General features: G+C 43.6%; 1 pseudogene; it reads left to right on the top strand.

The window, feature by feature from the left end:
- Positions 1-12,837, top strand: part of LOC133557227 (proteasome activator complex subunit 4B-like) — a 199,170-nt pseudogene that overhangs the window by 141,370 nt on the left and 44,963 nt on the right.

Below are 12,837 nucleotides of genomic sequence, written 5' to 3'. Positions count from 1 at the left end.
TCCGACTTTCACGTACTATTTAATCTCACTAAAACACTAGTAACACAATAGGCAGGTAAGGGGTTTTCCAGAATTATCCTAGTAAATGTGTCTAATAAGATCTGAATCGCTCTCACTGCAATCGCCTTTTTTTAATTTTTTTTACTTTTTTTTCTTCCGGTCCTTCACTCTAAATTTCCTCAGCCACAAATTTTTCATCCTCGCTCAAATTAATGGGGAAATCGTCGCTTTCTCGGTCCAAATAGCTTGAGGCTATGATTATAAACAATGTTCAGTTGTGAGGAGCTCCACAACCCGTGATGTCACGCGCACATCGTCTGCTACTTCCGGTACAAGCAAGGCTTTTTTTTATTAGCGACCAAAAGTTGTGAACTTGGATCCCGACTACATGTCAACCGGCAGTGTTCGGTGAGAAAATTGTGGTAATAAGTCGCCTCTTACCGGAGACATCAGCGGAGCTTCCGTCCTGCTGCAGCTGCCGTGACTTCCCTCGGGGACTCTGGCGTCAACACACCCCTCCGACTTTCAGGTACTATTTAATCTCACTAAAACACTAACAACACAATAGGCAGGTAAGGGATTTTCCAGAATTATCCTAGTAAATGTGTCTAATAAGATCTGAATCGCTCCCACTGCAATCGCCTTTTTTTTTTTCTAACTTTTTCTTCTAGTCCTTCACTCTAAATTTCCTCAGCCACAAATTTTTCATCCTCGCTCAAATTAATGGAGAAATCGTCGCTTTCTCGGTCCAAATAGCTTGAGGCTATGATTGTAAACAATGTTCAGTTGTGAGGAGCTCCACAACCCGTGATGTCACGCGCACATCGTCTGCTACTTCCGGTACAGGCAAGGCTTTTTTAATTAGCGACCAAAAGTTGTGAACTTGGATCCCGACTACATGTCAACCGGCAGTGTTCGGTGAGAAAATTGTGGTAATAAGTCGCCTCTTACCGGAGACATCAGCGGAGCTTCCGTCCTGCTGCAGCTGCCGTGACTTCCCTCGGGGACTCTGGCGTCAACACACCCCTCCGACTTTCAGGTACTATTTAATCTCACTAAAACACTAGTAACACAATAGGCAGGTATGGGATTTTCCAGAATTATCCTAGTAAATGTGTCTAATAAGATCTGAATCGCTCCCACTGCAATCGCCTTTTTTTTTTTTTTAACTTTTTTTTTCTAGTCCTTCACTCTAAATTTCCTCAGCCACGAATCTTTCATCCTCGCTCAAATTAATGGGGAAATCGTCGCTTTCTCGGTCCAAATAGCTTGAGGCTATGATTGTAAACAATGTTCAGATGTGAGGAGCTCCACAACCCGTGATGTCACGCGCACATTGTCTGCTACTTCCGGTACAGGCAAGGCTTTTTTTATTAGCGACCAAAAGTTGTGAACTTGGATCCCGACTACATGTCAACTGGCAGTGTTCGGTGAGAGAATTGTGGTAATAAGTCGGCTCTTACAGCGTCGCATCAAATCGTTCGCTATTTCCTTCAATGACACCTTCACTACTAATGGCAGACTTATGAGAGACGACGACTACTACTACCGTATTTCCTTGAATTGCCGCCGGGGCGCTAATTAATTTAAAACCTCTTCTCACTCCTGCGCTTACCAAAGGCATGCAGTAAAAGTAATCTTGCGCTAATTATATTAAACCCTCTTCTCACTCCGGCACTTACCAAAGGCGTGCAGTAAAAATTTGAGTGTGATGTAAGCTTGGACCTTAAATCCTACAGAATAGCTCTTAAACTTCCATTTATGCCATTTCAAATTACTGGGATTGAAATCAGCCTCATCCATTTTGAAAATGAAGACAGGGAAAGTGTCACTCGTGACGTCACCAGTTTGACCAGGCGGTAATACCAAGCAAGCGCTAATTATTTTGGGAAGCGAGTTTGACCCGGCAGTAATTCAAGGCAGGCGCATACTATATACCCGGCGGCAATTCAGGGAAATAGAGTATATACTAGAGCAGGGGTGCCCACACTTTTTCTGCAGGCGAGCTACTTTTCAAATGACCAACTCGAGGGGATCTACCTCATTTATATATATCATTTATATTTATTTATTTATGAAAGAGACATTTTTGTAAACAAGTTAAATGTGTTTAATGATAATACAAGCATGTGTAACACATATAGATGTCTTTCTTTCACCAAGACAAGAATATAAGTTGGTGTATTACCTGATTCTGATTACTTGCATTGATTGGAATCAGACAGTAATGATGATAACGCCCACATTTTCAAATGGAGGAGAAAAAAAGTGGTCCTTTCTGTACAATACCACATGAAAGTGGTTGGTTTTTGGCATCTCATTCATCCAGCTTCCATACACTTTACAAGAAAAACATTGGCGGCAAATTCCGTAGCTTGCTTGATTGACATTCACGGCACCCGAGGGTCTTGTGAGATGACGCTGGCTGCTGCCAGTTCATTATTATGAAAAAATGACAGAGAGGAAGGCGAGAAACACTTTTTATTTCAACAGACTTTCGCGCCGTCCCTTCCGTCAAAACTCTAAAGGCCGACTGCACATTTCCTATCTTCACAATAAAAGCCCTGCTTCATGCTGCCTGCGCTAACAAAATAAGAGTCTCGGAAAGCTGGCGTGCACAAGTGATATGCACGCCAGCTTTCTGAGGGATCACTTGTGCACGCCAGTTTTCCGAGACTCTGTATTTAGTTAGCGCAGGCAGCATGAAGCAGGGCTTTTATTGTGAAGATAGGAAATGTGCAGTCGGCCTTTAGAGTTTTGACGGAAGGTACGGCGCGAGAGTCTGTTGAAATAAAAAGTGTTTCTCGCCTTCCTCTCGGTCATATTTTCATAATAATGATCTTGCAGCAGCCAGCGTCATCTCACAAGACCCTCCGGTACCGTGAATGTCATTTAAGTGACGTCTTGGTGAAGATTGATGATCACTCATTTTTAGGTCTATTTTTTTTAAAAGCCTGGCTGGAGATCGACTGACACACCCCCCGCGGTCGACTGGTAGCTCGCGATCGACGTAATGGGCACCCCTGCACTAGAGAGATGCGCGGATAGGCAATTATATCATCCGCAACCGCATCACCAAAGTCGTCATCCACCCGCCGCCCACCCAAACCAACATTTTATCAGAACCGCAACCGCCCGTTGAAATACATCCGAGGTCGGCCACCTTTACCACTCAAAACGCTATTTAAACCCGTTTCACAGAGTAAAGAAGACAATGGGAGCCGCTAACGTTCTCGCAAATATCCAATGGTGTTCATCCTGATGACAAGAATAATGGCGTGCTGTGAAGCCATTGCCTTTGACACCTTCAACAACATGTACAAACCGATGTTTAGTCTAGCAACATGTTGTTTGCAGCTTCCGCAATCACACGTACAAGATTCAAAGGCATACTGGGTGACACAGAGTACACTGATGGTTGTGATATAAACAATTTTAACACTCTTACTAATATGCGCCAGGCTGTGAAGCCACACCAAACAAGAATGACAAACACATTTTGGGAGAGCATCCTCACAGTAACAGTTCGAGATGCTACCTCAGTAGAAGCATTTAAGTCTCACCTTAAAACTTATCTGTATACTCTAGCCTTTAAATAGACCTCCTTTTTAGACCAGTTGATCTTCCGCTTCTTTTCTTTCTCCTATGTCCCCCCCTCCCTTTTGGAGGGGGTCCGGTCCGATGACCATGGATGAAGTACTGGCTGTCCAGAGTCGAGACCCAGGATGGACCGCTCGCCTGTGTATCGGTTGGGGACATCTCTACGCTGCTGATCCGCCTCCGCTTGAGATGGTTTCCTGTGGACGGGACTCTCGCTGCTGTCTTGGATCCGCTTTGAACTGAACTCTCGCGGCTGTGTTGGAGCCACTATGGATTGAACTTTCACAGTATCATGTTAGACCCGCTTGACATCCATTGCTTTCGGTCCCCTAGAGGGAGGGGGTTGCCCACATCTGAGGTCCTCTCCAAGGTTTCTCATAGTCACTATTGTCACTGGCGTCCCACTGGATGTGAATTCTCTCTGCCCACTGGGTGTGAGTTTTCCTTGCCCTTTTGTGGGTTCTTCCGAGGATGTTGTAGTCGTAATGATTTGTGCAGTCCTTTGAGACATTTGTGATTTGGGGCTATATAAATAAACATTGATTGATTGATAAACGCAACACAACAAATACCCAGAATCCTTTGCATCCATGACACTTCCTGAATATATTTTACACCCCCGCGGCCCCAACCCCACCCACCTTACGACGCACGGGGGGGTGGCGGGGTTTGCTGCTTGCGGGCTGTATGAAATAGTCAGGGAGTGTCATGGATGCAAAGGATTCTGGGTATTTGTTGTATTGCGTTTATGTTGTGTTACTGGGAGGATGTTCTCCCGAAATGTCTTTGTCAATCTTGAATTGTGTGGTTTCACAGCGTGGCGCATATTACTAAGAGTGTTAAAATTGTTTATATCACAACCATTAGTGTACTCTGTGTCACCCAGTATGCCTTGCAGTTGTGTGGGTGTTGCCGCAGAAGCCACACACACATGTTGCTGGACTGACAAGCAGATCGTACATGTTGTAGTAGGCGACAAAGCCAATGGCTTCATAGCACGCCCTAATACTTATTATCTGGGTGACTGCTGGCAATCATTCTAGAGAATAATAGCATCTCCTATTGTGTTCTTCGCTTAATGACACAGGTCTTAAACGGCTCCTTGAATGGTAAAAAAGTCCGATCCCAGAACCATGTATATCAAATATTTCCGGATGGTTCAACCGCCACCCGCCCGAATCTAATTAAAATCTATTTTTTCATCATGTCAACCGCCCGAGCCGCGGTTTATCCGCGGATGAGACCGCAAATCGCGCGTCTCTAGTATATACGGTTCTATCTACAACCTTTTATATTTGAGCTTGACTATACAGAGGATGAGCAACATATTTTAGACGCTGAGTGATAAGCAGATCCAGCAAGTATCAAACCACAAACATAATAAAAACAGTCTTTTTGTGTCTTTGTTGCGATCTCCAGGTTTAAGTTGATTGTCATAACAAATTTCTCAGTTCATGGCCGCAACCTTCTACTGTACAAGTGTGAGGCATTATTTTTAATCTAGAATTCAGCAAACGGGCTCAATATGTCAAAATGGCAGCTTAAGCCAGTTAGCTCTCTGTGGTCAAGGCACTGCTGAAAGTCCTTCCTCCGGATCCGCGCTTATAGTAACAATATTGCTAATACAAACCCCGTTTCCATATGAGTTGGGAAATTGTGTTAGATGTAAATATAAACAGAATACAATGATTCATTTTCAACCCATATTCAGTTGAATATGCTACAAAGACAACATATTTGATGTTCAAACTGATAAACATTTTTTTTGTGTACAAATACTCATTAACTTTAGAATTTGATGCCAGCAACACGTGACAAAGAAGTTGGGAAAGGTGGCAATAAATACTGATAAAGTTGAGGAATGCTCATCAAACACTTATTTGGAACATCCCACAGGTGTGCAGGCTAATTGGGAACAGGTGGGTGCCATGATTGGGTATAAAAACAGCTTCCCAAAAAATGCTCAGTCTTTCACAAGAAAGGATGGGGCGAGGTACACCCCTTTGTCCACAACTGCGTGAGCAAATAGTCAAACAGTTTAAGAACAACGTTTCTCAAAGTGCAATTGCAAGAAATTTAGGGATTCCAACATCTACGCTCCATAATATCATCAAAAGGTTCAGAGAATCTGGAGAAATCACTCCATGGCCGGAAACCAACATTGAATGACCGTGACCTTCGATCCCTCACAAGGCACTGTATCCAAAACCGACATCAATCTCTAAAGGATATCACCACATGGGCTCAGGAACACTTCAGAAAACCACTTTCACTAAATACAGTTGGTCGCTACATCTGTAAGTGCAAGTTAAAGCTCTACTATGCAAAACGAAAGCCATTTATCAACAACATCCAGAAACACCGCCGGCTTCTCTGGGCCCCGAGATCATCTAAGATGGACTGATGCAAAGTGGAAAAGTGTTCGGTGGTCTGACGAGTCCACATTTCAAATAGTTTTTTGGAAATATTCGACATGGTGTCATCCGGACCAAAGGGGAAGCGAACCATCCAGACTGTTATCGACGCAAAGTTCAAAAGCCAGCATCTGTGATGGTATGGGGGTGCATTAGTGCCCAAGGCATGGGTAACTTACACATCTGTGAAGGCACCATTAATGCTGAAAGGTACATACGGGTTTTGGAACAACATATGCTGCCATTTAAGCGCCGTCTTTTTCATGGACGCCCCTGCTTATTTCAGCAAGACAATGCCAAGCCACATTCAACATGTTACACGGCGTGGCTTCGTAAAAAAACAGTGTGTGTAGTACATCAGTGTGTAAAGGATATCACCACATGGGATCAGGAACACTTCATAAAACCACCGTCAGTAACTACAGTTGGTTGCTACATCTGTAAGTGCAAGTTAAAACTCTACTATGCAAAACGAAAGCCATTCATCAACAACATCCAGAAACACCGCCGGCTTTTCTGGGCCCGAGATCATCTAAGATGGACTGATGCAAAGTGGGAAAAGTGTTCTGTGGTCTGACGAGTCCACATTTCAAATAGTTTTTTGGAAATATTCGACATGGTGTCATCCGGACCAAAGGGGAAGCGAACCATCCAGACTGTTATCGACACAAAGTTCAAAAGCCAGCATGTGTGATGGTATGGGGGTGCATTAGTGCCCAAGGCATGGGTAACTTACACATCTGTGAAGGCACCATTAATGCTGAAAGGTACATACAGGTTTTGGAACAACATATGCTGCCATCTAAGCGCCGTGTTTTTCATGGACACCCCTGCTTATTTCAGCAAGACAATGCCAAGCCACATTCAACACGTTACACGGCGTGGCTTCGTAAAAAAAAACAGTGTGTGTAGTACATCAAAAACCGACATCAGTGTGTAAAGGATATCACCACATGGGATCAGGAACACTTCATAAAACCACCGTCGGTAACTACAGTTGGTCGCTACATCTGTAAGTGCAAGTTAAAACTCTACTATGCAAAGCGAAAGCCATTTATCAACAACACCCAGGAACGCCACTGGCTTCGCTGGGCCCCGAGTTCATCTAAGATGGACTGATGCAAAGTGGAAAAGTGTTCTGTGGTCTGACGAGTCCACATTTCAAATTATATTTGGAAATTGTGGACGAGGTGTCCTCTGGAACAAAGAGGAACATAACCACCAGGATTGTTATAGGCGCAAAGTTGAAAAGCCAGCATGTGTGATGGTATGGGGGTGTATTAGTGCCCAAGGCATGGGTAACTTACACATCTGTGAAGGCATCATTAATGCTGAAAGGTACATACAGGTTTTGGAACAACATATGCTGCCATTTAAGCGCCGTGTTTTTCATGGACGCTCCTGCTTATTTCAGCAAGACAATGCCAAGCCACATTCAACACGTTACACGGCGTGGTTTCGTAAAAAAAACAGTGTATACTACATCAAAAACCGACATAAGTTTGTAAAGGATATCACCACATGGGATCAGAAACACTTAATAAAACTACCGTCAGTAACTACAGTTTGTCGCTACATCTGTAAATGCAAGTTAAAACTCTACTATGCAAAGCGAAAGCCATTTATCAACAACACCCAGGAACGCCACTGGCTTCGCTGGGCCCCGAGTTCATCTAAGATGGACTGATGCAAAGTGGAAAAGTGTTCTGTGGTCTGACGAGTCCACATTTCAAATTATATTTGGAAATTGTGGACGAGGTGTCCTCTGGAACAAAGAGGAACATAACCACCAGGATTGTTATAGGCGCAAAGTTGAAAAGCCAGCATCTGTGATGGTATGGGGGTGCATTAGTGCCCAAGGCATGGGTAACTTACACATCTGTGAAGGCACCATTAATGCTGAAAGGTACATACAGGTTTTGGAACAACATCTAAGCGCTATCTTTTTCATGGACGCCCCTGCTTGTTTCAGCAAGACAATGCCAAGCCACATTCAACACGTTACACGGCGTGGCTTCGTAAAAAAACAGTGTGTGTAGTACATCAGTGTGTAAAGGATATCACCACATGGGATCAGGAACACTTCATAAAACCACCGTCAGTAACTACAGTTGGTCGCTACATCTGTAAGTGCAAGTTAAAACTCTACTATGCAAAGCGAAAGCCATTTATCAACAACACCCAGGAACGCCACTGGCTTCGCTGGGCCCCGAGTTCATCTAAGATGGACTGATGCAAAGTGGGAAAAGGGTTCTGTAGTCTGACGAGTCCACATTTCAAATTATATTTGGAAATTGTGGACGAGGTGTCCTCTGGAACAAAGAGGAAAATAACCACCAGGATTGTTATAGGCGCAAAGTTCAAAAGCCAGCATGTGTGATGGTATGGGGGTGCATTAGTGCCCAAGGCATGGGTAACTTACACATCTGTGAAGGCACCATTAATGCTGAAAGGTACATACAGGTTTTGGAGCAACATATGTAGTCATCCAAGCAACGTTATCATGGACGCCCCTGCTTATTTCAGCAAGACAATGCCAAGCCACATTCAACACGTTACACGGCGTGGTTTCGTAAAAAAAACAGTGTATACTACATCAAAAACCGACATCAGTGTGTAAAGGATATCACCACATGGGATCAGAAACACTTCATAAAACCACCGTCGGTAACTACAGTTGGTCGCTACATCTGTAAGTGCAAGTTAAAACTCAACTATGCAAAGCGAAAGCCATTTATCAACAACACCCAGGAACGCCACTGGCTTCGCTGGGCCCCGAGTTCATCTAAGATGGACTGATGCAAAGTGGAAAAGTGTTCTGTGGTCTGACGAGTCCACATTTCAAATTATATTTGGAAATTGTGGACGAGGTGTCCTCTGGAACAAAGAGGAAAATAACCACCAGGATTGTTATAGGCGCAAAGTTCAAAAGCCAGCATGTGTGATGGTATGGGGGTGCATTAGTGCCCAAGGCATGGGTAACTTACACATCTGTGAAGGCACCATTAATGCTGAAAGGTACATACAGGTTTTGGAACAACATCTAAGCGCTATCTTTTTCATGGACGCCGCTGCTTATTTCAGCAAGACAATGCCAAGCCATATTCAAAAAAAAGAGTGCGTGTACTTTCCCTGCCCGTTTACAGTCCAGACCTGTCTCCCATCGAAAATGGTGCATTATGAAGCGTAAAATAGGACAACAGAGACCCCGGACTGTGGGAATACGTTGGAAAAGACCATGTTCGGTTCTACAATGGCATGTTTGAATGAGTTTGGTGTCTCTAGGCCACATCTCACCTCACGAATGGACTTTCTCCTCCATGTTCGCTTCCTCTCCTGCTTTTCAGGCCCTGGAAGTTTGAGCACATGGCCACAGATTTGTTGTCTCTACTGCTGAGGGATGATCACCCGCTGCCGCCGGACGCCGTCCTGTACTTCACTCAGGGCCTGGTTCATGACTCCATTAGCATACGCAAGGTTTATGCTGGTCTACCTGTCTTTTTTATATATTGTTGGGGTAAGATGTTTTAACGCCCATTTTTTACTTACTTCTTAGGTTTCAATTGCTGCAATGGCTGGGATCCTAAAACAGCTCAAGAGACCCAGAAGAAAAGTAGCAGTGAAGCCATCAGATATTGGTGAGTAGAAGAAGCTCATCAGTGCAGTGTTTTTCAACCACTGTACCGCGGCTGTGCGATACAGTCTGGTGTGCCACGGGAGATGATCTAAGTTCACTTATTTGGGTTAAAAACATTGTTTGCAAACCAGTAATTGTAGTCGGTGCTGGGTAGAGTAACCGTGTAATACTCTTCCATATCAGTAGGTGGCAGGGTTTTCCAAAAGAAATCAACTGAAGTTATGGAAAAAAAATGCCACTGCCATATTTATTATTGAAGTCACAAAGTGCATTGTTTTTTTAAACATGCCTCAAAACAGCAGCTTGGAATTTGGGACATGCTCTACCTGAGAGAGCATGAGGAGGTTGAGGTTGGTAGAGGGGTGTACAGTATATTGCAGCGTTCCGGAAGAGTTAGTGCTGCAAGGGGTTTTGGGTATTTGTTTTGTTGTGTTTATGTTGTGTTACGGTGCGGATGTTCTCCCGAAATGTGTTTGTCATTCTGGTTTGGTGTGGGTTCACAGTGTGGCGCATATTTGTAACAGTGTTAAAGTTGTTTATACGGCCACCCTCAGTGTGACCTGTATGGCTCTTGACCAAGTATGCCTCACATTCACTTGTATGTGTGAAAAGCCATAGCTATTATGTGATTGGGCCGGCACGCCAAGACAGTGCCTTTAAAGTCCTACTGAAGCCCAATACTACCGACCACGCAGTCTGATAGTTTATATATCAATGATGAAATCTTAACATTGCAACACATGCCAATACCGAGGGTCCCTGGTTCAATCCCCACCTAGTACCAACCTCGTCACGTCCGTTGTGTCCTGAGCAAGACACTTCACCCTTGCTCCTGATGGGTGCTGGTTGCCGCCTTGCATGGCAGCTCCCTCCATCAGTGTGTGTGAATGTGTGTGTGAATGTGGAAGTAGTGTCAAAGCGCTTTGAGTACCTCGAAGGTAGAAAAGCGCTATACAAGTACAACCCATTTATTTATTTATGAAACTGCTACAGGAAAATACCAAAAAAAGACATCAAAATAGGAGCACAAGACAAGAAGTAAAAGACTACACACAGGAAAAGAGCAAAAAAGTGCAAATAAGTCAGGGTGTGATGTGACCGTACACCTACTTTGAGACAAGAGCTATAGTGTTGCACGCTTGCTTATGCTTTAAAGTCATATCCAACAATTGCGACAACGACTTTATACTGTCAACCGAGTTTCGTTTTTTGAATGATTTCTGCTGGTGGTGTGCTTTTGCATATTTTCAACAACAAAAAAAGGGCCTTGGCTCAAAAAAGGTTGAAAAACACTGCTTCAGTGACACCTCCACAAAGTGATACGATCCGGGTTAAGAGCTGTATCCAAATATCAGTTGATAATAATTAAGGCTGGGCAATATGGCTGAAAACTGTATCGCAATCTTTAATTCCGATTCCTGGGCTAACGATCCAGTTCAGAATAGATTCCTGTTTTAACACGATTTTCAATTCAAACCAAAGTTCGCGCTGTAATATTTTGTGTATTAGTTCTAATAAAACATTTCCAAACTAGGTTACAGGTAGGATGTCACGTTGTCAACATTTCTTATCACGGTTATTGTGCCCAAAAAAATATCACTATTAATATCACGGTATTTTTAAATGTGCTCAAAATGTTCAAAAAGTAGTCACACTGAAATGTCTCTTTCATAAATAAATAAATATAAATGATATATATAAATGAGGTAGATCCCCTCGAGTTGGTCAATTGAAAAGTAGCTCGCCTGCAGAAAAAGTGTGGGCACCCCTGATTTAATCAATCCATCCCATTTTACACTTGACAATAACCTGCTAAAATATGGTGCAAGAATAAGGAGTACGTAAGAAATGTTTATTAAACTGTAACAAAATAGTGCAAAGTGTGAAAATATAAACACAGAGAAACCTGAGAAGAACTATTTTCTGCAGGTTTAGTGTCAGGAATTATGGTTGTTCTCTAAAGGTTGAGCGCAGCTAAGGTGGGATTACCAGTCTTGCATCATTCAGTACGTGTCCATGCAATAAATTAACCCGACTTCTCAAATACCGTATTTTTTGGAGTATAAGTCGCTCTGGAGTGTAAGTCGCACCTGCCGAAAATGCATAATATAGAAGGAAAAAAACATATATAAGTCGCACTGGAGTATAAGTCGCATTTTTGGGGGAAATTTATTTTATAAAACCCAACACCAAGAATAGACATTTGAAAGGCAATTTAAAATAAATAAAGAATAGTGAACAACAGGCTGAATAAGTGTACGTTATATGAGGCATAAATAACCAACTGAGAAGGTGCCTGGTATGTTAACGTAACATATTATGGTAAGAGTCATTCAAATAAATGCTATACGTTTACCAAACAATCTTTCACTCCCGATCGCTAAATCCCATGAAGGAGGGTAGTCAGAGACGCGAAGCTCACTGTATACAGGGCTACGTTCCGACGAGGAGAAAGTCAGTGGCGAGGCTCTTTGTCCTGTCTCTTCCCATTCTGACCAGGTGAGTTGATTGCAGATTGCCTGCAGCTGTGGTGGCGAGTGGGCAATTTTCAAAGTTCCACAACTCCCACATTTCTCATCCAATTCAAACCGTTCCAACTTCAAAATATTCAGCCTTTTCAGGAATTGTGTGCTGGACTTCAACACTTAGTCATTTTAAAGTTCAACTTCAGCATTGGAGCATTCACGCGCAATTCCTTCCGGAATTGCTTTATCTAGTTAGTATATAATGTAATAACGTGTGTTGATTTGGTCTGCAGGGGGCGTGGCCGATCCTGAGGGCTGGTGGGCAGGGGACCGCCAGGCCAATCGCTGGCTGCAGTACAACAGCAACAACCTGCCCCTCAGCGAGGAGCAGTGGGACTCTCAGCTACACGTGGAGAAAACACACGTGGGCTACTACTCCTGGCCAAGGTGAGCTGGGAAATGGCCGCTAATGTGTCAACAAGTTAACTGTGCGTTGATTTGAGGCCCGTGTGTCTTGCGGGCACCTTTTTTTTTTTTTATGTCTTTTTAACTGCGGCGTCTAAACCCCATGGAGAAGTAAGCGGGCAGGTGTCCTGCCTGGCCTAGATAAGCCTGCACCGGATGAGTTACAGTCTGGCCCAGATAGGACACGAGTGGAGGCTCGTACTTCTTGTCTACATATGCAGACAGCCTGCTGACAAATGGCTTTTTTCTTTTTTCT

This window comes from Nerophis ophidion, linkage group LG08, assembly GCF_033978795.1.
Source record: "Nerophis ophidion isolate RoL-2023_Sa linkage group LG08, RoL_Noph_v1.0, whole genome shotgun sequence".
Taxonomy (NCBI): domain Eukaryota; kingdom Metazoa; phylum Chordata; class Actinopteri; order Syngnathiformes; family Syngnathidae; genus Nerophis; species Nerophis ophidion.
This window is presented reverse-complemented; position numbering and strand designations above follow the sequence as displayed.